A 25,952-nucleotide genomic window follows, 5' to 3' on the forward strand; every position below is an offset into this window, starting at 1 on the left:
TGTTGCCTGGGTGCTCACTCAGACAGGGGCTGTTCGTTTGGGTCTCTAGGTCCCTGAAGGTCATGGCTTATCCTTGGCCAGTCTCCTCTGGCTGAAGCCTCTCCTTTCTGCTTTTCCCGGCCCCACTGGCTCCTACGTGGCCAGGGTCAGTGCCTGTTTTTAACCCTACCACAAATCATTTCAAGAAATCTCTGTTTATTATGCAGAACTCTGCCAAGGAATGCTCCACAAATACATCTTATATGTTTACTTGGCAAATTAAACTTGACATTATCAAAAAAAAAAAAACCCACCACCTCATCTTTGATAATATGAACATAAATATTATGCTAGAAAAATCTTACAAAAATATGCATATTTATGTCTCTATCATTTGGTTATGAATATATTGTAAATTAGAAGCCGGTGTTGTGGCCTAGCAGGTAAAGCCACTGCCTGTAGTGCCAGCATCCTATATGGGTGCCAGTTCGGTTCATGTCCCAGTTTCTCCACTTCTGAGCCAGCTCCCTGCTAATGGCCTGGGAAAGCAGTAGAGGATGGCTCAAGTGTTTGGGCTGCTGCAGCCACATGGGAAACTCAGATGAAACTGCTGACCCAAGGCTTCATCTTGACCCAGCCTTGGTTGTTAAGAGTCATCTGGGGAGTGAACCAGCAATGAACGATTCCCTTCCACACACCGTGTAATGCTGACTTTAAATAAATAAATAAAGTCTTAAAAGATATGTTGCAAGTAAATGATAATTTTGATGAAATGCCTATGAACAATACGTGTATTTTAATACCATCACAATGTTAAATTTTTTTTTTTTTAATTTGACAGGTAGAATTACAGGCAGTGAGAGAGAGAGAGAGAGAGAGAGAGAAAGGTCTTCCTTCCGTTGGCTTCACTCCCCAAATGGCCTCCACGGCTGGCGCTGTGCTGATCCGAAGCCAGGAGCCAGTGCTTCTTCCTGGTCTCCCATGCCGGTGCAGAGGCCCAAGGACTTGGACCATCCTCCACTGCTTTCCCAGGCCATAACAGAGAGCTGGACTGGAAGAGGAGCAGTCAGGACTAGAACCCAGTGCTCATATGGGATGCCAGCGCCGAAGGCGGAAGGAGTAACCAAGTGAGCCACAGCGCTGGCCCCTAAATGTTTCTTAGTATATAGTTTTTAGATTTTCAGAATATAGTGGTAATTTCTAGAATTGATTCTTCTTGATAATTTTTTTTTCTGGGGCCGACGCTGTGGCGTAGTAGGCTAAGCATCCGCCTACAGCGCTGGCATCCCATATGGGCTCAGGTTCGTGTCTCGGCTGCTCCTCTTCCAGTGCAGCTCTCTGCTATGGTCTGGGAAAGCAGTGGAGGATGGCCAAGTGCTTGGGCCCCTGCAGCTGCATGAGAGACCTAGAAGAAGGTCCTGGCTCCTGGTTTCGGATTGTCTGAGCTCCGGCCATTGCGGCCATTTGGGGAGTGAACCAGTGGATGGAATATCTTTCTCTGTCTCTTCCTCTCTCTTTCTGTAATTCTGCCTCTCAAATAAATAAATAAATCTTTAAAAAAATGTTTCTTGGGCCGCCGCCACGGCTCACTAGGCTAATCCTCCACCTGCGGCACTGGCACTCCGGTTTCTCGTCCCGGTTGGGGTGCCGGTTCTGTCCCGGTTGCTCCTCTTCCAGTCCAGCTTTCTGCTGTGGCCCGGGAAGGTAGTAGAGGATGGCCCAGGTGCTTGGGCCCTGCACCCACATGGGAGACCAGAAGGAAGCACCTGGCTCCTGGTTTCAGATTGGCGCAGCATGCTGGCCATAGCGGCCATTTGGGGGGTGAACCAAAGGAAGGAAGACCTTTCTCTCTCTCTTTCTCTCACTGTCTAACTCTGCCTGTTAAAAAAAAAAAAGATTCTTTTCTATTTTTGGATGACATTGGATATTTCCAAATATATTTCTAGATAATAATTAGGTTAAATTAAAATATTGCCCCCACTTACTTTTGTGAATTTCTAGAATGTCAATGTTTACAAGGGAATATCTTATAGCAAACTAAGCAATGGATAGAATGAAAAACATTTAAGAACCCACTTTTATACATCATTGTCCTAGTTCTCCACAGAAACTCTGATTTAACACTGCTATGTGGATCAAAATGCTTTTATGAGAAATCTAAAATACAATTGAGAAGTCACAATACTTCAGATGAACACAAAGCCAAGAAAAGCTGCACTGAAGTGGATTAGAAAAGCAATTTCAATCCAGCTGCATCTGCCCTTCCCAAAAAACCAGCACGGGTCACACTGAGAAACACAGCATCAGGATGCAACTTTTTCCTTGAGTGAAATGAGAGTCTGGAGTGTGCGGCCAGTGTTCTGTCCTGACATCTACGGAGAGCTTACGGAACTGGCATAGTTGGGATGCATGAGGGAAGCCAATAACAAAGGGAAAGGCATGAGTGGCTTGCTTGCTGTGCGTAGCACAATTCTGGGTGAGAGATTGAGGCTTCTCCCCAGGAGGAAGGGAGAGGAATGGGGCATGCCACCAACATTGTGACCTTTCACTGCACTGCGTGAGGTGCTGTCTTGCCTCACTGGAGCACCGAAAGCACCCACAGAGCTTAGTGGGGACAGCTCAGAACCAAAAGGGGCAGGCAACTTGTTGGACCTGGTACGGTTCTGTGAGCTTGGAAGTTTTAGAACTAAACATTTCTCCAGAGGGAAGGTGGAACAGGAATGGAACATACTCCCAAGTGCCCTGGCCCATGATACAGCAGTCAAACACTAGAAGGAGCAAGGGATTACAGGCTCCTAAAAAAAAAAAAAAAAAAAAAAAAAAAAGAAACTTGCAAATTATTTTTAAGATATATTTATTTATCTGAAAGGGAGAAAGAGAGAGAGAGAGAGAGGAGAGAGAGAGAGAGAGAGGAGAAAAAGAGAGAGAAAGAGAGAGAGATCTTTCATCTGCTAGCTCACTCTTCAAAATGACCACAATGGCCGGGACTGTAACAGGCCTAAACCAGAATCCTGGAACTCCATCCGGGTCTCCCAATTGGGTGGCAGGAACCCAAGTACTTGAGCCATCATCTGCTGCTTTCCCAAGTACATTACAGGGAGCTGGACTGGAAGTAGAGCAGTTGAGACTCAAACCCATGCTCATATGAGATGTAAGTGTTGTAGGCAGTGGCTTAATCTGCTATGCCATAACACTGGCCACAGAAATTTGTAAATTCTATCAAATTAGGAATCTACATACAGAAGTACAGAGAAAACACATCCATAGAAAAGGCTGGAGAAGTTCACATAATACTCAGAGGAAAAATAATAATACATAAAACAAGTTTTTAGAAGTTATGGAAGAAGAGAAGGAAGAGGGGGCAGAGAGCTTATCTAAAAATATTAAGACCAAATGTTCAAGTCTGCAGAGAGAAATGGACACCTAGATTCACAAAGCTCACAGGACACCAGAAAGGAGGAATCCAAAGACACCTCCAACAAGACAAATTAAAATAAAATTCGAGGACAGAGAATTTTGAAAGCAGTAAGATAAAAACAACTTATCACACACAAAGAACTCAAAATCTAATGAAACTTCGCAGGCCACAATGGCAGTGGGGCGAGATAGTAAAAGTGTCAAAAAAAAAAAAAAGAATGGCTAACCAAGAATACTATACCTGAATTTTTTTTTCAAAAATGAAGGAAAGATAAAAAAATTTCCCAGAAAATTAAAAATTGATAGAGTACATCACCATTGGATCTGCTTTATGAGAAATGCTAAAGGGAGTTCTAGTTAAAATGAAGGCTACTAAACATTACATGATAGCATAAAAAATGAAAATTAAGATCAGCATTGTGGTGCAGTCACACCAACACTTGAGACATAGGCACCCTATATCAGAATGCCGGTCCCAGTGCTCTGCTTCCAATCCAGCTTCCCACTAATGCCCCTGGGAAGACAGCAGAAGATGAATCAAGTACTTGGGCTCTGCCTACCATATGGGTGGCCTGGATGGAGTTCCTGGCTCCTGGCTTGAGCCAGGACTGTTGTGGCCATTTGGAGAATGAACCAGCAGGTGTTAGTGTGTGTGTGTGTGTGTGTGTGTGTTCCTCTCTCTTGTCACTCTGTTTTTCAAATTAATAAGTAAATCTTCACAAAAGAAAGCAAGCATGAAATTTGGGAAGGTATTTGGCCTAGCAGTTAAGACAATGGTTAGGATGTTTATATCAATGTGTGGGGGCTTCACTCCCTGCTCTCTCTCCTGATTCAGGCTTCCTGCTAATGCAGATCCTAGGAAGCGGTGAGGATGACTTAAATGGTTGGGTTCCTGCTTTGGCTATCATCTGCTGCCTCTCAGGGTGCAAATTAGCAGGAAGCTGAGCAGGGAATTGAAGTAAGCTCTCGAATACTAGTAGAAGGCATCCCAAGCTTCAGCTTAACTGCTGTGCCAAATGCCCTCCCCCCACTATTAAACATTTAAAGAATAATTAAAATCAATCCTTGTGAATCCCCTCTCAAAAACTGAAGAAGGAACACTTTCAAACTCACTTTAGAGGCCAACATTACACCAATATCAAAGCCAAATAAAGACACAAGAAAAGAAAACTATAGGTCAATGGATGTACTAACCGATGCAAAATTCTTCAATGAAATGTGAGAAAACTGATTTCCATAGCACATTAAAACAATCAAATCATTTCTGAAAGGAAAATTTAAAGTGACATTTATCACTGGGGTTCAAGGATATTTTGTTATGTACGAATCAATTAATATGATACATCAAATCAACAGAATGAAGACTATCATGCATCAAATGGAATTTGAAAAACTTCAACAATATTTCATCATGAAAGCTCTCAACAAACTAGATCTAGAAAGAATTTGCCTCAACATCATAAAGGAAAGCTTGCTGGGGCTGGTGCTCTGGCGTAGTAGGTTAAGCCTCTGCCTAAAGTGTCAGTACCCCATATGGGTGCTGGTTTGTGTTCAGGTTGTTCCACTTCCAATCCAACTCCCTGCTAAAGCCCGTGGGAAAGCAGTGGAAGATGGCTCAAGTGCTTGGGCCCCTGCACCCACCTGGGAGACCTGGAGGAGGCTCCTGGTTCCTGACTTTGGATGGCCCTAGCTCTGGCTGTTGCAGCCATTTGGGGAGTGAACTAGCAGATGGAAGATCTTTTTCTCTGTGTCTTCCTCTCTCTGTCTGTAACTCTATCTCTGAAATAAATAAATAAATAAATAAATAAATAATCTTTAAGAAAAAAAGGCCCACAGCTAATGTTATACTTGAGGGTAAAAAAAAAGAATGTTTTTCCCTTTATCTTCTAAGATTGGGAAGAACAAAAGAATACTCACTCTTGACACTTTTTTTAACACAATACTGGTAGTACTACCAAGATCGATTTAGGCAGAAAAAGAAATAAATAATAGTCATTCCTGAAAGGAAGAAGCAAAAATTTTTTTTGTCTGGAGATATCACAATCCTACATACTAAAAGTCCTAATAAATTTCTAAAGAAACTTAAATAAACTAAGGAAAGTTGCAGAATACAAAATCATCATACAAAAATCAGCTGTGTTTCTAAACATAAATAAGCTATCCAAAAAAAGAGTCAAAATTCCATTTATAGATAGCATTAAAAAGAATAAAATATTTAGAAATAGACTCAAAGAGGTGAAAAACTCATATAATCAATATTATATAGCATTGATAAAAGAAATTAAAGAAGACACAAATGAAAAATGTCCTGTGTCTGCTGACCAGAAGGCTTAATATTTTTAAAATCTTCATACTAACTGATCTACAGATTCGATGCTGCACTTATACAAATGCAAATGACATTTGTTACAATCACAGAAAAAATTTCAAGATACATATGGGATTACATGAGACAACAAATATCCAAAAAAAATTGAGAAAGAGTAAAAGACCTGGAGGTATCACATTTCATGATTCCAACTTTGATAACACAGTGGCCATCATTAAAATAGTATGCTACTGCATAAAATCAGGTGAAGAGAAATGTGGAACAGAACAGAGGGCTCAGAAATAAACCCATACGTTTAGGTTCAACTGATTTTTGACAAGAGTATCAAGAATACACAATGGAAAACAGGCAATCCCTTCAAGAACTGGTGTTGGGAAAATATGTAGTAAATAAAACTGGACTCTTACCTATATACCTATACCTGACACTATACACACAAAATGAACTCAAATTGATTAAGAGTATAAATGCCAGACCTGAATCTATAAAGCTCCCAAAAAATAAAAACAGAAGAAACTCTTTGTAACACTGGTCTAGGCAATGTTTTCTTGGATAAGACATAAAAACTCAACAGCAAAGCAAAATAGACCTGTGGGACTGCATCAAGCCAAAAAAGCTCCTTCACAGAAAAGAGAACCATTCACAGAGTACATGTGTAATCTATATAATGGATGAAAATATTTGTAAAGCATGTATCTGATAAAGTGTTAATATAAAAGTAAGTAACTACTAAAACTCAATAGTAGAAAAAAAAAACAATTAAAAATGGGCCAACAACCTGAACAGACATTTCTTCAAAAACATTTACAAATGATCAATAGGTATATAAAAAGACACTCATGGGCAGGTGTTTGACCAAGGTGATAAAGACCCTGCTTGGATGCCTGCATCCCATCTCAGAGTGCCTGTTCAAGTCCTGGCTACTCTGCTTCCTATCCAACTTCCTGCTGCTGCATCACAGGAGGCAGCACGTAATGGTTCAAATGCTTAGGCCCCTGCTGCTCATGTAGGAAACTTCGATGGAGGTCCTGGCTTTTGGCTTTGTCTTGGCTCAGCCCTGGCTATTGTGGGTATTTGGGGAGTGAACCAGCAGATGGAAGATTCTCTCTCTCTCTCCCTCCCACTCTTTTTCATCAAGTAGAAGAACAATATTTTTAAAAGACACTCAACAATACTAATCATCAAAGTAATACAAATTTAAATCACAATGAAAAATCACCTCACACGTGTTAAAGTAGCTATTATCAATATAACAAAAATATAACAAGTGTCAATAAGGACAAGGAGAAATTGGAACCCTGGGTAGTATTGGTGAGAATGTACAATGTTGTAGCCACTATGGAAAACAGTATGAATGTTCCTCAAAAAGTAAAAGTAAGGGCAGGTGTTTGACACACTGATGAAGATGCCACTCAGGAAGCCCACATCCCATATCTGAGTGGCTAGTACAAGTCCTGGCTCCACTTCTGATCCAGCTTCCTGTTAATGCACATCTTTGGAGGCAATAGGTGATGGCTCACACTGGATCCCAAGCTCCTGGCTTTGGTTTGGCTGAACCCTGGCTGCTGCAAGCATTTGGGGACTGAATCAGTAGATGGAAAATTTCTCTTTTGTTTCCATTTCTGCATCTCTCTCTCTCTCTCTCTCTCTCTCTCTCCATCTTTGTCTCTCTGCCTTTCAAGTAAAAGTGAAAAAATAAATATAAATAAATAAATTCTAAAATAATTAAAGATATAGATGCCATATTATCAAGGAAATCCCACTTCTGGGTAATTATCCAAAAGAATTGAAATCAAAATCTTGAAGGGATAACAACATTCCAATATTTATTTCAAAATTATTCACAAATATAAAATTATCTAAATGGCCAAGGACAGCAGAACAGATAAATTGGAATGGATAAATAAACTACAGACAATGAAACAGCATTCAGTCTTTAAAAAGAAGGAAATCCTGATGTATGTGATAATATAGATGAACGTGGAGGACATGATAAGTGAAACTGACCAGTCACAGCAGGACAAATACTGCCTGATTACACTTACATGAACTTCCTAAAATAATGAAAGTCATTGAGATAGGGAGTAGAATGGTGGTTTGTGGAAGCTGGAAGGTAGAGGCAATGGGGGACTGCCGTTCAATGACTACAATATTTTATTTTATTTATTTAAAAGGCAGAAAGAGATGAGGGGGAGGGAGAGGGAGAGGGAGAGGGAGGGAGTGGGGAAGAGGTATCTCCCATACACTGATTCACTTGCCAAATGCCTGCAACAGGCAGGCTGGACCAGGAGCTAAGAACTCCACTGGGGTCTGCCATGTGGATAGTAAGGAGCCAAGTACTTGAGCTAAAATCCACTGCCTCCCAGGGTGTCTGTTAGCAGGAAGGTAGCACTAAGAACAGAGCCAGGACTTGAATCCGGGCACTAAGAAATGGCACATAGGTATGGCTTAACTGCTGCACAAAACTCCCACCCCTAATGTTTCAGCTATGTAAGAATAAGCTCTAGAGATCTGTTGTACAACATTGTGCCAATAGTTAACAAAATGCTGCACTATGTATTTTACATTTTATTAAGAGAGCAGATTTCATTTTACATTTTCTTGCCACAGTAAAAAAAAAAAAAGCAACATATGGAAAATTGTATCAGAGGCCTGCAAATGAACACATTTCTACTGAAGCACTATCAGAGAGGCCGTGACTATTTACAGCTTAACAAAGGACAATGACTCCTTGAAAAAGAGGAAGTAATCTCCAAAAATAAATGTGGAAATTAGCGTGATGGATAAGGACAAACTATTTAGATCATGCAATGTTTTTCTAGTACTCCTTAAATTAAACTCTGCCTACTTCAGGGACATATCCTATCACAAGGCGTCCTAAAGCAAGAGTGAACTAATTTTGTCACAAGCTCTAAAAGCAAATACTGGTTGGCAACACTCTCTTTAGGTATCTGGACCATAACATAAATATTCCTTCTGTATATACAGAGGAACAGCAAATTACTTATGGAACTACAAGTTACCTAACTACTGCACAAAAGAGTAAGTATATCCCACATACATACATATATACTTATGCATCAGTGATTAACATACTGGGATGAATGGTACAATTTTTGTAAGCATTTTTTTTTTATAATTTGCTTTAAAAATACATTATCTGTGACTTGTTAGATATACTACTTTGACAGCACCTACAATGTTCCATCCAGCATTGTAATTATTGCTATATTTCTTGCTGTCTGCTAAACGGTAAGAAACTTTTAATGTAGTTGTTTTTATGCGTCTTTCTGTTTGTCAAGGTGCATGCATCTACTATACATTCTATAAGCTTTTGGAACTTGTGAATGGAGCATGGCTCCGCAGAATTTGTACTTTCATGTGACTTGTGTTCTACAGATGAGAGGAATTTATAGCTGTTAAATAAGATGCTGCTGTGTATCAGTGTAAAAACTCTCACAGGCAGAAGTATTTTAGTTTCTTTAACAGTAGTGAGATCATTTTGACATATAAAGTTGAATCTAAATAGAATGTAAAATTAAAACACTTCTGAAAGTGAGCAAGATTCACTGAGTGGGAAGATTCCAAGCTGTAAAGCATTTCAACTAAGGCTGTAACAACATGATACAATGTTCATGGCTTTCTTTTGTAGAAAACATCCCCTTCATGTCTCGCAAAGTGCTCCTAGACTTGTGATGGACAAACTATCACCTATAGGCTAACTTCTACCATCCATCCATTTGTATAGTTTGAGAGCTAGGAATGGATTTTTTATATACTTTTAAATAGTTCAAATCACAAGGATAAAGGAAGCTTCAAAATTATGAAATTCAAAATTCTGTGTCCATAAATGTTTTATTGGAACACTGTCACACTCATTCAACTACATGTTACTTATGGTTGCTTTCAAGTGAACCTCAGAGTAGGTACAACAGAGACCAGATGGCCTGCAAAGCCTGAAATACAAGAGAATGCCAAAAAGTTCGTGGAAAATGGAATTAAAAGGTAAGCTTACTATGGTGCAAAAAAAATTGAAATTTGTGCATGCAAGGTTCTTCAAAAAGTTATGAAAAACAAGTACCATGAAAAAAAAATGCAAGGATTTAAAAAAAATTTTGCACCAAAATTGTCTTTTAATTCTATTATTCTATGAACATTTTAAATCTCCCTCATACTTACTGTCTGTCCCTTTACAAACAATGCTTGCCTATAGTGTTTTGAAATATTCACTGCTCTCACGCCTTATAAGTGCTTGTAGAATATCCAGCAAGGATCTAACAGTTTTCGTTGTACTACTTTCTATATTTTATTAGTTTGATTTTATCGCACTCCAAATAAGACAGCAATGTAGGTATTAATCCATTTTGAATAGCTTTGTCAAAACACTTAAGGTTGGGTACTTTCTACAGAGGTTTATTTGGCTCAGGATTCTGGTAGCTGGGGGATCCAATCAGCATGATACTAACATCCTGGCAAGGAAACCCCGCCTGCATCAGAATATGGTGAAGAGACATAAAAGGAACTGGCCACATGCCAAAGGGACTAAGCCAACGGGGAGAGCTCGCTTTATAACAACCTGCTCTCATAAGAACAAATTCACTCAGTGAGACAAGCTTTAGTTACTCCCTTCCAAAAGAAGTCATGATCAAATCACATCCCACTTGGCCCCTCACCTAAAAGGATCTACCACCTTTCAATATGACATCATTGGGATCAGACTTCCAGCTCATGAGAATCTCTAGAAAATTAACTCAAATCATGTGCAAACTATGATAATATTTTATTGGATTCTTAGTTCTCTCACATTCCATCCACTGCTGGGATGACTAGAAAATGTTATCTTCTAAACATTACTATTCTAGAGATCTGCTTAGCAAATGGGGAAAGGATGTTTGCTAGTGACTGGATTATGGTTATATGTAGAAATTTCTGCAAATGAGAAGTTAAATGAAAGAATTTGTAAAATAACATTGATTTCCTTAAAATTATTAACTGAATGACTAAGCAATGAGTAAATAATTAGGAAGGAGCTTTTCATCACATCCAAGCAATTATAGTATGCTTAATAATCTACATGATGACTCAAGTGAGTCATGTTAAAAATTGTCCGAAAATGGAAAACGATAATGTTATCACTTATTGAACACTAATATGTGAGGCACTGTTCCAGAAACGTTGTATTTATTGCCACAGTTAATCTTCCACACAGTCCTATGAGATTGTACATGTACTTATCTCATTTTAAAAATGAGAGAAACTGAGACTATGAAATTAAATTACTCACTTGAGGTCATAACAGCAAATAAGTAGCCAAATCGGCATTTGAATTCAGAGACCCTGAATACAGAATGCACCGCATCTTGCCTTCTTATATAGGATGTGGTAGGAAAATGCCTCTGGATACAAACATATTTTACTTGGTGGTGAATATGGGACCACAAATATCTTTTATGTAAAAAACAATGAACATTTTATGATGGATAGCATGAATAGATGATAAACTACATTCTTTACATCAACAAATTAATTCCTTCAGCATATCTATAAGAATGATTTTTAATTCCTATTTGTTTATAAAAGAAATTATACCATATGTTTTGAGTGGATTGAATACAAACTGACATAGACCAAAAGCATAATTATTCTTCTAGGGAGAACAAACCATAAACTCTGAAGTCTCACTTTGTCTGATATGCAAAACCATTACAAATTGTTCGCCATATTTGGAGTCAGAAGCACAGAAGATCAAAGATGGAAGAAAACTGGCTTGCATTTACCACAGCAGCAAAAGACACTTTCATATATAAGCCTGACTTCGCAGCGATGCTACATAAAATTCATAGAACTGATTTAAGAACTTAATGGTGGAAAATTTCCACTGCTGCTTGTTAGTCATAGCTCACTCAGAAAATCAACCAGGTATATTTTGATGATGGCATATTACTTTAGAAGTCTTATAGAAATAATTTATTTCACCATTGTTATTTTTACCTTATCACCGTGTAAACTGCCCTTATGGAAAGTCCGCTTGCTAGTTCAAAGTGTTCAGAGATAACCTGGGAAATAATCTGTGAAATCAATTTCCAGTTGCAATTCTACTTTGTTAATTATCTATATTTATCCACTCCAAGATGTATAAATATTTTAAATTACTATATTGTACACAATAAAAATACACAATGTTATCTGTCAATTTTAAATAAATGAAGTCCATCCAACTTTTGGCTTCATCTTATCTACCTGGTTTTTATGACAGTGTCCTTTCATTACATTTCTTTCAGGATCAAATACAACACATTTATGAAGTCGATTGACTAGGAAAAGAGATAACTTCTTCTTCCATGTGAGATGATAAATAACACATTCTCAGATCTCAAGATTTTTTCTAAGAGAGCAAAGGTTATTGTTTAGCACCTTTGTATAACTCCGGTGATGTTACAATTATTTTAAAATGCTTCCAAATAAAAAGCCAATAACAGATGATTACTTTTGGAAAATAAACCACTAATGTATGCTTTTGTGGCTACTTTAGGAACAGGAAGGAATACTCTCGAAGCAGAAATGATTTTTCATTATTGTAATGATCACTATTAAAGACAAATTGATGTTAGAGTAAGGTATTCTCTTCTTGGGGATTTCCTGTAAATAAAGACACTAATACGCGAAGTACAAAAATTGGTACCTGGTTGAAGTTTGTAACTGGGAATAATGAGATTGTGGTGAAGTTGCAAGGTTCACTACTACTTTAATCTAGGAAAGACACCAACAATGTACAAGGGGACTTCAAAGCATTCACGGAAAAACAGAAATAAAGGACAAGTTTATTTTGAAGCAAGAAATTTTGAAATTCATGCATTTTTTCACAATATGCACTTCGGAGCACTCTGTAGATTAAAATGCAGTAAAATTTCAAGTATTATAGCTCATTAAATAATCAGGAATTGATAACAATTGCAGTGAGTCAAATTCCAAGAATTATATTATTATTTCCTTATTTACAATTGGTAGGATTCAGGAACATGAGTATATTAATTCATAGTTTTTGTTCCAGGTATCTACTCAACAAATACCTGCAAAATACAGGCTACACTACTGGCCATCTGAGAACTATGAGGCTCACATGGAAATCATAATTGAACACTAAATACTAAGGAAAGACCTCATGATTGGTGGGGATATGCATGAATATGACTCAATAATCAATTTGTTAGTGAAGAATTTCACTAAATGAGGCAAAGATGGATGTGAGGGAAGTTAAAACCATTACCAACCTCTCATGAACACAACACACTGTTACAAAGTGAATCTTCAATGTGAAAAATTGCATGTATATAATAATAATTTCAGAAAAATGGCAAAAGAAAATCATAAAACCAGGCTGCTTATTATTGCAAAAGCCCAGGAAAAAATGGAGTCTATAAAAGGAGGTACAGAGGGGCTGGCATTGTAGTGCACTTGGCTAAGCCACTGCCTGCAACTGCATCCCATATTGGAGTGATGGTTCAGGTACTGGCTGTTCTGCTTCTGATACAGCTCCTGCTAATGTGTCTGGGAAAGGCAGAGACGCAAAAGAGGGCCCAAGTGCTTGGGTCCCTGTCACCCATGTGAGACAATAATGGAATTCCTGGTTCCTTTGGCCAGGCCCATTGTGGTTGTGTAGGCAATTGGGGGGGAGTGAACCAGCAGACAGGAGACTTTCTCTCTCTCTCTCTCTCTCTCCCCCCCCCCACTCTGCATTTCAAATAAATACATAAATCTAAAAAAAAATGAGGTACAACAAGCAGAAAAAGAAAAGATGAAGAAGTTACCAACAAACAATGTTTTGGTAGAAAGGAAAAAATTATTTTCCAAGTAGGATGAAGATATCAAAGGAACTGGAGACTCTGGGGGGGGGGGGTGGTGGTAATGGAGCATATTTTATATCTAAAAGAAAACTATGACAAAAAGATTGAATTGAAGAGAAGGGTTTGATGTCTTCCCTTTTATCCTTCATAAAATGTAGTAGATACAGCATAATGATGAGAACCTTTAAGTGTAGAAAATTTCAGAGATAATAGCATGAAAACAGTCTTTAAAAAGGGCTAAAAATAAATAAATAAAAAGGGATGAAAAATCTAACCATTGCCATGTATATACTATATATACACACACATATATAATTGGTATTATACTGTATATATAACATAAAAGTATAGTCTACATATTCTTGTTCTGTTTGGATCTGCTAATTGCATGAAAATCACAAATAATTTATCTACTTTGCAGTGCTCTCTTTTCAAATGTTACTATATATTTTGGCCATAAATATTCATAAGATAGGAAAATGAGATGAAAAGAATCTTTTGTAGCTTGCTTTGTTTAGCATTTAGAGTGTTCATGCTCTTGAATGAAATATGAGAAAATCAAAGGGTACTGGCAACAATGTCTTGCAAGTAAAGAGCTCAAATACAAGATTAAGTGCAGCTTGGAGTCCATGATACTGTCTGTCTCCTTTCTGTTTTTTTTTTTTTTCCTACAATAAATCCTTAAAGTTTAAGAGGAGGAAGACAAAGGAATGGAGAGAAAGATGTAGAGCAAGGTGAAGTAAATGGTCAACATTTCACGAGTAATACATGATAGCAGAGTTTGCAGCTTTCTATTACATTTCATCAAGGGATACAAGCAAGCTACCAGAAAATAAAGCTCTTCCTTAAAAACAAATAAAACAATGTAAGTTCAAATATTGGTTTCCCAAGTCCCTCCGTATGAGCAGAATCTGCTGGATGGAAACATCTAAAGAGTATTTGATCATTTAATTAGATGTACTAAATATAGTAATATTCTAAAATACTCATTGCCACTTTTCAAGGCCAGTTCCATCATTTTACAGTATCTTTCTCCTCTGATAATAAAATTAACACACACAGAAAAAACTGATGGCATAAATACAGTAACTCCCCAAAGCAAGTATCAATAGCCATCATAGGTCATATTTAGGTATATGGACATGATTTTTATGACATAGTCAATTCCTTATGTAATCATGAATTTATGGCATAGCCAAGCATGACATGCAAAGGGACTTCAAAAAGTCCGTGGAAAAATAAAATTAAACAATTGGTGAAAACATTTTTAAATTTGTGTATAATTTTTTCATGATACACATTTTCTGCTAAGTTTTGGAAGATGTCTCATATATGGAGCTCAGATTAACATACCCCTTTGATTCATGTTGATTTTGGTTGTACCCTGGAGTAACTTCTTGGAGCAAAACTATAGCTGACAAGGTCCGGAAAGCAGTAGAAGACGGCCCAAATCCTTGGGCCCCTGCACCCACGTGAGAGAACCAGAAGAAGCTCCTAGCTCCTGGCTTCGGCTCAGCCCAGCTCTGACCATCGCGGCCATTTGGGGAGTAAATCAGCAGATACATCTCTCTCTTTCTCTCTCTCACTCTCTCTGCCTCTGCTTCTCTGTAACTCTGCCTTTCAAATAAATAAATCTTAAAAAAAAAAAAAAAAAACTATAGCTGACAGGCCCTTCAGTGAATCAGCTTCTACTGTGTTCATCGTTTCTTAAGAAAGGAATCAAAATAGAAAAGAAAGAAAGAAGGAGTTAGGAAAAGAAGAAAAAGGAAACAGTCTTTGGGAAATATCAGGAGCTTAGAGTTGCTTATACCTAGTATAGTATAGAGATCTGCAGTGAGACTCTCAGCCTTTTGATTTCTACATTATTATTTGACATGAAGTATAGGATGATTGTGACTTTACATCACAGCACACTGACTTACAGCTAAATGTGTGCCCTGAAACATGTGTTAATGAAATACCAAAGAAGTGATTTGAGGTTGAATCCTATTCCATTTTTACAACACTTGCCAGAATTACAAGGACCAAATCAATATGGAAGTTGTTCATGTCTCCCTTTGTTTCTGGCCATGTGTTTTAATTTTCAGCAAATGAGAACAGTAAGAGTATTAGCTATTAACTAAATAAATATGGGAAGCTTTTAAAATAATAAAGTAAGACTTAAAGGGCACGCAATGATATTTATGCTATTTAAAGTTCATTTAAGAATTTCCTCAGTAAAACAAAACACATTTAGTTAACTATATCTTGAGAACAGGATGTAGTTTTTGAAAATTTAACCTTTTCCAGGAAGTGTTTACATACGTGTGTATAGCCTCATAAAAAACTTGAACAAGATTGTGGAAGCTTTGAGTTGAAGGTCATAAAAGCATTCTTGTAATTTTAATTTAAAGTAGAAAAACTAGAAAAATCACAAAAAAATCAAAGCATTACATAAAATGAAAATTCATTTTGAATAAAACATTCTTTAAAATTCAAATTAACGTTACAAATAATCATCATTTTGTATTTTATATCTTCCTGATGTAGCTAAATAAATGTGTTTGTAAAGAACAATTTGCTCCAATACAGAGATGTCTTGATTCCCACATGACAACTACAGCAAAAAGATTCCAGAAGTATTGAAAGATCTTTAGTTACTCTTTTACTCATAAATGTTCTTTATTGTTTTCCAGCACTGTTGCTGTAACCCTGACCATACATCTCTCGCAGCGATATGAGCCTGTTGTTGTAAAGCTCAGAACCATTTTCTTTTTAAGGTGATGGAAGTGGAGAGGAAGAGACATATCATCCTACTAGATATAATGAGTTCCATGCATTTTACTTCTTTTGTTCACATCAAGAGTCAAACAAGCATTCTGGAAATAACACTATAACATAGGGGTAGCAAGTATGAACGATCAAGAAGGCTCAACATCAGCACAAGTATGAACGATCAAGAAGGCTCAACATCAGCACAAATAGGTGTAATAACAAGCTTGAATTCAACAAATAGAGCCGATTCTGGTGTTACAATGCTCTAAATTATTAATACACCATTTCAAATGCTCAGTGCTGTAGAGACTGCAGTGTAATTCACAAATGGTCTTGCAGCCATCAGAAAAATTAGAAAAAGCCTTATAAATACTAGAGATACAAATTCTTTAATCACTAAAAATACTTAATAGTCCATTAGACTTACAAATGCTTCTAAGATACCCATTTTTAAGTGAAACTATTATCATTCAATAAAAACAAGAGTAATTTTCTTTCTAATTCTTCATTGACAGTAAATTGATATATGTGGGACCAGCATTGTAGTGCAGCAGGTTAAACACTTATAGGTGCCAGTTTGAGTCCCAGGTGCTCCATTTCTGATTCAACTTCCTGCAAACTCACCTGGGCATGCTGCAGAAGATGGCTTGAGTGCCTGGGCCCTTGCCACCCACATGGGAGACCTGGTTGGAGTTCCAGGCTCCAGGCTTCACCCTGGCCCTCCCATGGACTGTTGTGGTCATTTGGGAAGTGAACCAGCAAATGGAGGATTTCTCTCTCTCTCTCTCTCTCTCTCTCTCTCTCTCTCTCTTTCAAAAAAAAAAAAAAATGTGACTGGCTTATTTCATTAAGCATAGTGGTCCCCATATGTGTTTCTCTGGTATGTAGTAGTTAATATAGAATAAAAAATGTATAAGAATGAGACTGGCATCTTTAGATCTGATTACTGTTTTTAACTGCGATCTATACTCCTGTGGAACAAGGTCTTTCCACTTATTATTTGTTGAACATAATGGTTAGTGGTGCATTAAGCCTGTGATTATAGAGAGGACTGCAATTTTTTTTCAAAAATTAAAGAAAAAAAAAGAAAGGTAGGAACGAGGTGGGGATTGAGGGAGGGAGGGAGGGAGGGAAGTATGGTTATCTTGTTAGAATTGTATCTATGAGATACTTGAAATCTGTTCTATTAATAAAATTTTAAAAATTGTGATTCAGTATGAAAAGTAAAAACATACATATGGATATTTAAATTCTGTTCTTCAAAAATTTGGAAATTGAATTTTGAAGAGTGTGATGATTAAGCTACTTAAGAATGGCTTAAGGGGCCAGGGTTGTGGCCTAGCAGGCTAACGGGTGCCTGTGATGCCAGCATCCCATATGGGCACCAGTTCAAGTCCTGATTGCTACACTTTCAATCCAGCTCCCTGTTAATGCACCTGGATAATCAGGGAAAAGTAGCCCAAGTGCTTGGACCCCTGTACCCACAAGGAACACCCAGATGAAGCTCATGACTCTTGGCTTTGTCCTGTCTCAGCACTGGCTGTCGTGGACCTTTGGGGAGTGTGCTGGCGAATGGAAGATCTCTCTCTGTAATTCTGCCTTTCAAGTGAATAAATAAATAAATTTTTTAAAAAATGACAGTTACTCAGTTTTCCTCCAGTTAAATTAGGAATACTATCATATTCATTCATTCAAAATGAAAAACATGAAACATTATATTTTAATTTTTGAAATATATGCCTCATGTGGGCCTTCTCCACACTTTTTTCACATTTATACTTTCACTAATAATGACCAGAATTCTCATATACCTGTAAACATCTATGCTGTGCTAGAATGCTAACAGGAGATGACTTTCGGCAAGGGGAAAGGTAGATTATTTGTGCCTCACTGGAAGCAATATCAGATGTTTCATTAACTTTTATGTTTTTGCAAGTATCCTCTTTAATGACACAGAAATTGGCATAGAACCATCGATTTTTATTCATTTATCTTTGCAAGTCACTAAACACAAAAGTAAAAATATATGACAGTCAGGCCTTTACTAGTGTATACCTGTCAGTAGAAAACTAAAAAGAGAAATATAAGAACGTTATGTCAACTCTCACAATTTGGCTTAAAGGAAAGAAAATTATAGGATAACTTTGAATGTTCCCATAGAGATTTTATACACACACACACAAACACATACACACATATTTATCATCAGCTTTGTACTGGTGAAGGGAAAATAAGAGAATAGAGACTAAACTGTTGTAGGGTAATTGTTGGTTAGTTTACAGAGAAAGTGTCAGTAGGATTTGAATTACTTCCACATTTTGAATAAAGTTGCAAAAACAATCAATGCGCTTTAGGATAAAAACACCATAAATAGGAACTCACTCAGTTCTTGATTACTCCTCTTATTAATGGGCAGAAACGAAAAAGAGCAGATGCATTCCCAACCAGGGACTTTTTTGCCATGCTCTTGAACTGCTGAGAGTATACAGAAGCTCCTATGAAGTCATAGACAATGTATATTGCATGACATTTACTTACGAGTTCACTGGGTATTTCAGATATTTTCTGCAAACACTGAAATAAACAAGGTGATTTACTACCACAATGATATTAATATTTTTGAAATGTTTTCATATTTTATGTGGCAGTTAACTGATTTAAAGTGCCACATTATTTCAAATATTTTATTCCAGGAAATTATGTGATCCACCTGCTCTAAGTACTTCCTGGTTTCAGTATTGAATTAATGATAATTGAATACTCAGAGTTTAATCAAAAGGAAGTCAAATTTGCTGTTGTAAGAGTAGTGTGGTAAAAGTTCAGGAGTTAGGACATTTAGCATATAACTCTTGTTTTGCCAACATTAGCTGGAGTCACTCCATGTTTTAGATACTTTTTGCCACCTGCATAGTTTTTTAGCAGTCCCCTCTATGTCTAAAATGTTAAGATATCTGTAAATAAGCAATTATTACAGACATAATAAAATGGAACTAAACAAAAGAGAATTTCTGAGAATTTCCTTTCTCTTCAGATATTCATAAATTAGAATTATTACAGCATATGTACTTGTTCTGCTCATCTATGGCAAGCTCAAATATTTGTATAGTATTTTATGTAGAAATAAAAAGCATGTTGATCAATTTTAAGATGCATGCTAACTGCTATCAAGTCTTCTTCACCATGTTACAAGATGGGCCCGGTGTTTCAGAGAGGTGATTAGGTAAAAGATTGTTTTTGTTTAAAGATTTATTTATTTGAAAGGCAGAGTTACAGAGATAGAGATATCTTCTAACTGCTGGTTCACTCTCCAAATGGCCACAATGGCTGGAGCTGGGCCAGACTGAAGCCAGGAGCCAAGAGCTCCTTCCAGGTCTCCCATGTGGGTGCAGGAGCTCAAATACCTGGGCCATTCTCTGCTATTTCCCAGGCACATTAGCAGGGAGCTGGATCAGAAGTGCAGCAGGCAGGACTCAAACCAGTGCCCACGTGGATGCTGGTATCACCAGCGGTGGCTTCAACTGCTATACCACAATTCCAGCCCCCAGGTAGCAAATTTCTTCTTAATCAGTCATCGCTTGTAGAGAAAGACTTCATTTAAAAATATATTTTTTTTATTTATTTGAAAGGCAAGTGTCAGAAATGGAGAAAGAGAGAAATATTGATCTTCCATCTGCTGGTTCACTCCCCAGGTGGCTGCAACAGCCAGGGCTGCACCAGACTGAAGCCAGGAACTTCTTCCAGGTCTCCCGTGTGGGTGCATAGGCCCAAGCACTTGGGCGATCTTTCATTGTTTTTCCCAGGCCATTAGCAGGGAGCTGGATCAGAAGTGGAGCAGCTGGAACTTGAACGGGTGCCCGCATGGGATGCCAGCATCACATGTGTGGCTTTACATGCTACACTTATTCTTCTTAATTGTCTTCCAATTTGAGGTTGCACTTTTCCAGATTTATGTACTTTTATTATGCTAACCCATACAGAAATGAAAAAATTTAGATGAAGAGAGCAACAACTCTAAAGTAGCAACTACAAAAAGTAAAGAGAAAGTAAAAGAGCAGCCAATTAAGTATAGGAACTGAGGCAGGGGACGCTAAGTCAGTGGACAGAATGCCAGAATGCAAGCAGTGTTTTCAATAACTATGTGTGCATATAGAGTATCATGTTAGGGATTATTGCCCAACTTTCAAAACTGATCACTTGTGACGGCAGCCTCAGTGAAGGCAGCCTATCACTACTAATTTTGTTTCAGCATTTTAAAGATTGAAACTACATAAAAAATTTCCACGAAGACTTTTTTTATGTTCTTGGATTAACCTTTCTATGTTTAAAGTCCAAGAGACCTTGAATCATTAATCCTATTTGGGTTGTAATTATCCTGGATAGCCTCTATGGTAAACATCAGGGGCTCTAAACTAAGTTGCTTATTGGGGAGTGTATTTTTCCATTCCAACTGTATTATGAACTCCATAAGGGCAGCATCTGTATTTTCATTATAGTTGAAATGACAGTGGAGAAAACATTATTACCTGCGTTCTTGGTCTCACATGGAAGAAGAATTTCCAAGCAGACAAGGCAAAGAGAAAAGCAAGATTTGAAGGTTTAAAAGCAAGATTTATTAAAGTCAGAGGCCTCCAGCCAGAGAGGAATCAAGGGGGGCTCTAAGAGAGGCAAAACCCGAAGAGGCCAAGGGGCCAGTGGTACTGGGGTTTCTAAGCACAATTTTGGAGAAGAAAAAAAACTCGAGATTCAGTAAGAAAGCAGGGACAAAATCCATCAAAAGATCTGATTTGCAATCTTTTATCCTCTCTGGCTTGCTCAAGATAAAGCAAAAAGAGCCATCAGAAGGGTGGGATACCTAACTTTACAGTACTTTACTTCACAGTAAACTGGATCTCAGAAGGAATTGCCACTCCTTTGTTATTCTTATGAAAAGACTGGAAGCTTCAAAGGAGAGGGCAAGCAGCCACTTTGGACCATGCTAATGACAACCTCTGGGGAAAGCAAGCATTCTGCACCCTGAAACTCCACCCTCCACCGGGACCACCTGGACTGCCACTAACCTGACTCCCTACATTTTTACCCCTTTACCCGCCTTCCTCAGAACCTAACAGTCCATTACACATAGGAGGGGCACAAGGCTTAATTATGCTGTGAACTCTATTTTTTTAGGAATTACCTTGCTCAACATGTAAGAACTTGTCGATGTAAATTCAAGCTTGACTTTTTTGTTTTTACCTTTATTAATATATGAAGTGTTCTTCTAGGAATACTGATAAAATGGGCAGTTAGAAGTTAACTTAGGTTTTTTTTTTTATTTCTTGAAGTTTAGTTCCTAAATCAATGTTACTTAAGAAGTTAAAAATTCACATTTCTATGTCCCACCCGAAACCAAAAACATCAAATTCTCAAATCCTCTGGTGGTGGATACTGAGTAACTGTATTTTTTATCAAGTTTATCAGATGATTCTGGAGCTCAGTAAAATCTGAGCTCTTATTTAGCAGTACTAGCCAAGAGAATTGTCCCAGGAGTAGCTTATTTTACTGGGATCTCCCTCTATTGTAAGCTTAGAGATTTAACAGTGGTACTTCTCTTTCTTCTGAGTTTTCAACATTAGCTTTACACTTGTGTATCTGTGTCATCTTTATTCCAGATTCTGACCTCCTGTCTTAAGGCCCTGAATAGATCTACTGACTGCAACTCCTAATCAAAGCTCCCTTTACTTAATGATCTTATTTTAATGTTCTTAACACCCAGACTATACCCTGATTTTGGTTAATTCATTCATTTGGTTCAAAAAGGAAATTTTGAGTTCCTTTCCCTTACAGCAAATCTATATTGATACATCTTGGAGGTGAGAATAATAAAAGCTCACTATTAACAACGGGGAAGTTGAGCAGTTTTGCTTTTTTTGTTTTGATTTTTTTTTTAACAGGCAGAGTTAAACAGTGAGAGAGAGACAGAGAGAAAGGTCTTCCTTCTGTTGGTTCACCCCCCAAATGACCGATACGGCTGGCGATGCGACGATCCGAAGCCAGGAGCCAGGTGCTTCCTCCTGGTCTCCCATGCGGGTGCAGGGCCCAAGCACTTGGGCCATCCTCCACTGCACTCCCGGGCCACAGAAGAGAGCTGGCCTGGAAGAGGGGCAACCGGGACAGAATCCGGTACCCCGACCGGGACTAGAACCTGGGGTGCCAGCGCCGCAGGTGGAGGATTAGCCTAGCTAGCCAAGGCGCTGGCCTTGATTTGTTTTTTAATTTGAAAGGGAGGGAGACAGTCAAAAAGAGAAATGCAGAGAGCTCCCATCTGCTGATTCACTCTCCAAGTGGACACAACAGTCCTGGCTGGGCCAAACTGAAGCTGACAGCCAAAATGCAATACACGTTTTCCATGCATGTGGCAGGGACCCAACTACAACATAATTCCTGAAAATATTTACTTATTTGCTTGAAAAGCATATTGACAGAGACAGAGAGAGATCTTTCATTCGATGCTTCATTCCCCCAATGGCCACAACCGCTAGAGCTAGGCCAGACTGATACCAGGATCCAGGAACTCCACCCGGGTCTCCTACATAGGTGGCAGGAACCCAAGATCTTGGGGCATCATCTGCTGCCTCCCTAGTGAACTAGCAGGAAAATGGATTGGAAGTGTGGCATAACCTGTATTGGAAGTAGACAGTCTGAGATGGGATGTGGGGATCCCATCTGGCAGTTTAACGTGCCACACCACAACATTTTACCTACATTTTTTCTTTGTTTTCCTAATGTATTATGTATATATATACACACACATACACACATATGTCTCTCTGTGTGTGTGTATATATATATATATACTCACATATATATGTGTATGTATGTGTATATATATGTATATATATGAGTGTATAGTCTTTGCAACTTTCATTATTTTATTTTATTCTATTTCTTTTTTTTAATAGGAATAGCAATCAAGCCATGACTTAGACATTCATTTGAAGGGATTTTTCAAAAACCTGGAATCTTTTTGGTAGATTAGTTAACATGAGTCAATAATTAGCCTGGAAGATAAAAGTTATGTGTTTCCGAATTCCTAGGAAACACTACTTGAGAAATTCTCACCAACTAAAAATTTCGGGTTATTTATTTCTGCTGCTCAGGAAGTTTAGTGACAATTTTTGTGTTTTTTTTTTTTATTATTTTACTTCACAGTTTGGTAGCTCTCAGTAACTTTTCATTGTACTCATGTCTTTTTGAGAAATGGAACTTTTTGAGAATCTAAGAAAAGTGAATAGAATCCCTTAATAAAAAATTTATATTCATAAAATATTTCAGAAATTTCTTACAGATTAAAAATCCCTAACTTCTAAAATGAAAAAACAAAGACCCTATTTTGTATTTTAAGAAATCACCACAATTTAGCCCTGACTTCCTTCCCAGTCTAATTTTCTGCTGTTCTCCAATATGTATTACTCACTTTAACAAAACTAAAATATCCCATTTCAGTACACCTTAACTAACTATTCAGGCTGCATTGCCTTTTTTTTTTTTTTCAGAGAAAGGCATTTTGAACTTATCTTTCTACCTAGATTTCATTTTGCCCCATATCTATCTCAAAATCATATCTGTATCAAATCATATATCCTCCATCAATTTTTCCTACAAGATGTCCATGGCCAGAGGATACTTTCATGCTTTTGAATGTCTACATGGCTCAATGAGTAAGCAACTTCAAACTTTCTGATAATGCAGTGTTTTTTTGTGGCCATGAAGCTTTTCAACTGAATGCAATTCATTTCGTTAGCTACACTGGGCGCCTATAGTGGTAACCGGCATGTGTTATTTACCTATTTATTCTTTAGGGTGCCTAGGAAAGCATAATACAGGTAAGTAGGACTAATACTTCTTGAATGGAGGAAAACACAAAAGAACACCAACTCCTTAGGTAAGCAGCTGGCTTGTTGATTAATACAACAGACTTAAAACGAAATTAAATAGTTGTGTTGCTTCAAATTTCATGTGACAATCTGTTCCTCATGCAGTTGTTTATTAGTGTTGTTACAGATATGGAGATAAAGGACACTCGAATCCCACAGTGCTGACAGAAGTCAGGTGTTTTAGGGAAAAGCTAGACAAGAGATTTAACAGAGCTTCCATTTAGTAAGGTAGCAGGGGGCATTACCAAGAACCAATTGCTTAAATTAAAGACCTACTGAAAAACATTGCAAGGTGTTTAATATGTCTCCTGAGGAATCAATAGCAATAGACAGGGTGAAGAGGGCAAGAGATACACTCTGTACAGTAGCATTCAAAAGCACACAAGGGATAAGTCACTGTGACTGATAGTGACTGGCTAAGAAAAGTTAATTAGGAGTAACAAAGAACTCTGCATTCACTCCTGAATAATAAACATGTCATCAATATTGCTGTGTTTCAGCACAAATAATGATGACTATATAGTAATTGAGGATATATATCTATCTTACAGTGTTTCCATTGTAAAGTCTTTTTTAAAAAAGATTTATTTATTTTACTTGAAAGGTTGAGTTACAAAGAGAAAGGGAGGGACAGCGAAATCTTCTACCATGGGTTCACTCCCCAAATGGCAGCAAAAGCCAGGGCTGGGCCAGGCCGAAGCCAAGAGCCAGGAGCCAGGATCTTCACCCGGGTCTCCCATGTGGGTGCAGGGGCCCAAGCACTTGGGCCATCTTCTGCTGCTTTCCTAGGTGCATTAGCAAGGAGCTGGATCGAAAATGGCACAGTCGGAACACAAACTGGCACACATATGGGATGCCAGTAATGCAGGCGGCAGCTTTACCCGCTGTCACAATGCTGGACCACAGAGTAAACTCTTATGTATTGATTTTTGTGTAACATTTCAAGAATACCTATTCCACCCTAAAGCACCAAATAACTGAAAATTTTTTGATTTAGATTTCTTCACTTCCAGTCGTCTTTTCTTAGGTAGTTCTTTTAAGTCTATTTACAAAATATTTCCAATTATTATGGCTGCACGTTTTCCATTCTGTTTAGTGAAATTATCTGAATAGAACTCAATCATCACAAATAAAATGTGCTCAGTGGCTATATATTTCATTTAGCAAGGGAAAACAAAGATTTATAGATGGAAACTTGTCACATATGACAATCCATAGATAGCAATGTAAAGAAATAAAGAAACGAGTTGCAGGCTGTGTTTTCATGTTTTCTTTATCAAGGACTTGATAAATCATTTGAAAATGCCAAGAAGGGTGGGAATGGGGGTGGGAGGGCAGGCATGGTGGGAAGAATCACTATATTCCAAAAACTGTACTTAAGAAATGCATGAAGTTTGTATTCATTAAATAAAAGGTAAAAAAATGGAAATAGATATAACACATAGTTCTAGAAGAAATACCATAAACAAACCAGCCTGTGGCATAATGGATTAAACAGCTGCCTGTAACGCTTAGCATGCCATAGGGGCACAGGTTACTCCACTTCTGATCCAGCTCCCTACTAACATGCCTGGGAAAGCAGTGGAAGATGGACAAATTCCTTGGGCCCATGCACCCATGTGGGAGATCCAGATGAAGCTCCTAATTTCTGGCTTTGGCCTGGCCCAGCTCTGGTCGTTGCAGTTATTTGAGGAGTGAACCAGTAGATGGAAGATC

At 37.9% G+C, this 25,952-nt stretch overlaps 1 protein-coding gene across 2 annotated transcripts in view; it reads right to left on the minus strand.

Annotated features, from left to right (window-relative positions):
* Window positions 1–25,952, minus strand: part of KLHL4 (kelch like family member 4) — a 108,471-nt gene that overhangs the window by 74,259 nt on the left and 8,260 nt on the right. The window lies entirely within an intron of this gene.

The sequence above is a fragment of the Oryctolagus cuniculus genome, chromosome X, assembly GCF_964237555.1.
Source record: "Oryctolagus cuniculus chromosome X, mOryCun1.1, whole genome shotgun sequence".
NCBI classification, from domain to species: Eukaryota; Metazoa; Chordata; class Mammalia; order Lagomorpha; family Leporidae; genus Oryctolagus; species Oryctolagus cuniculus.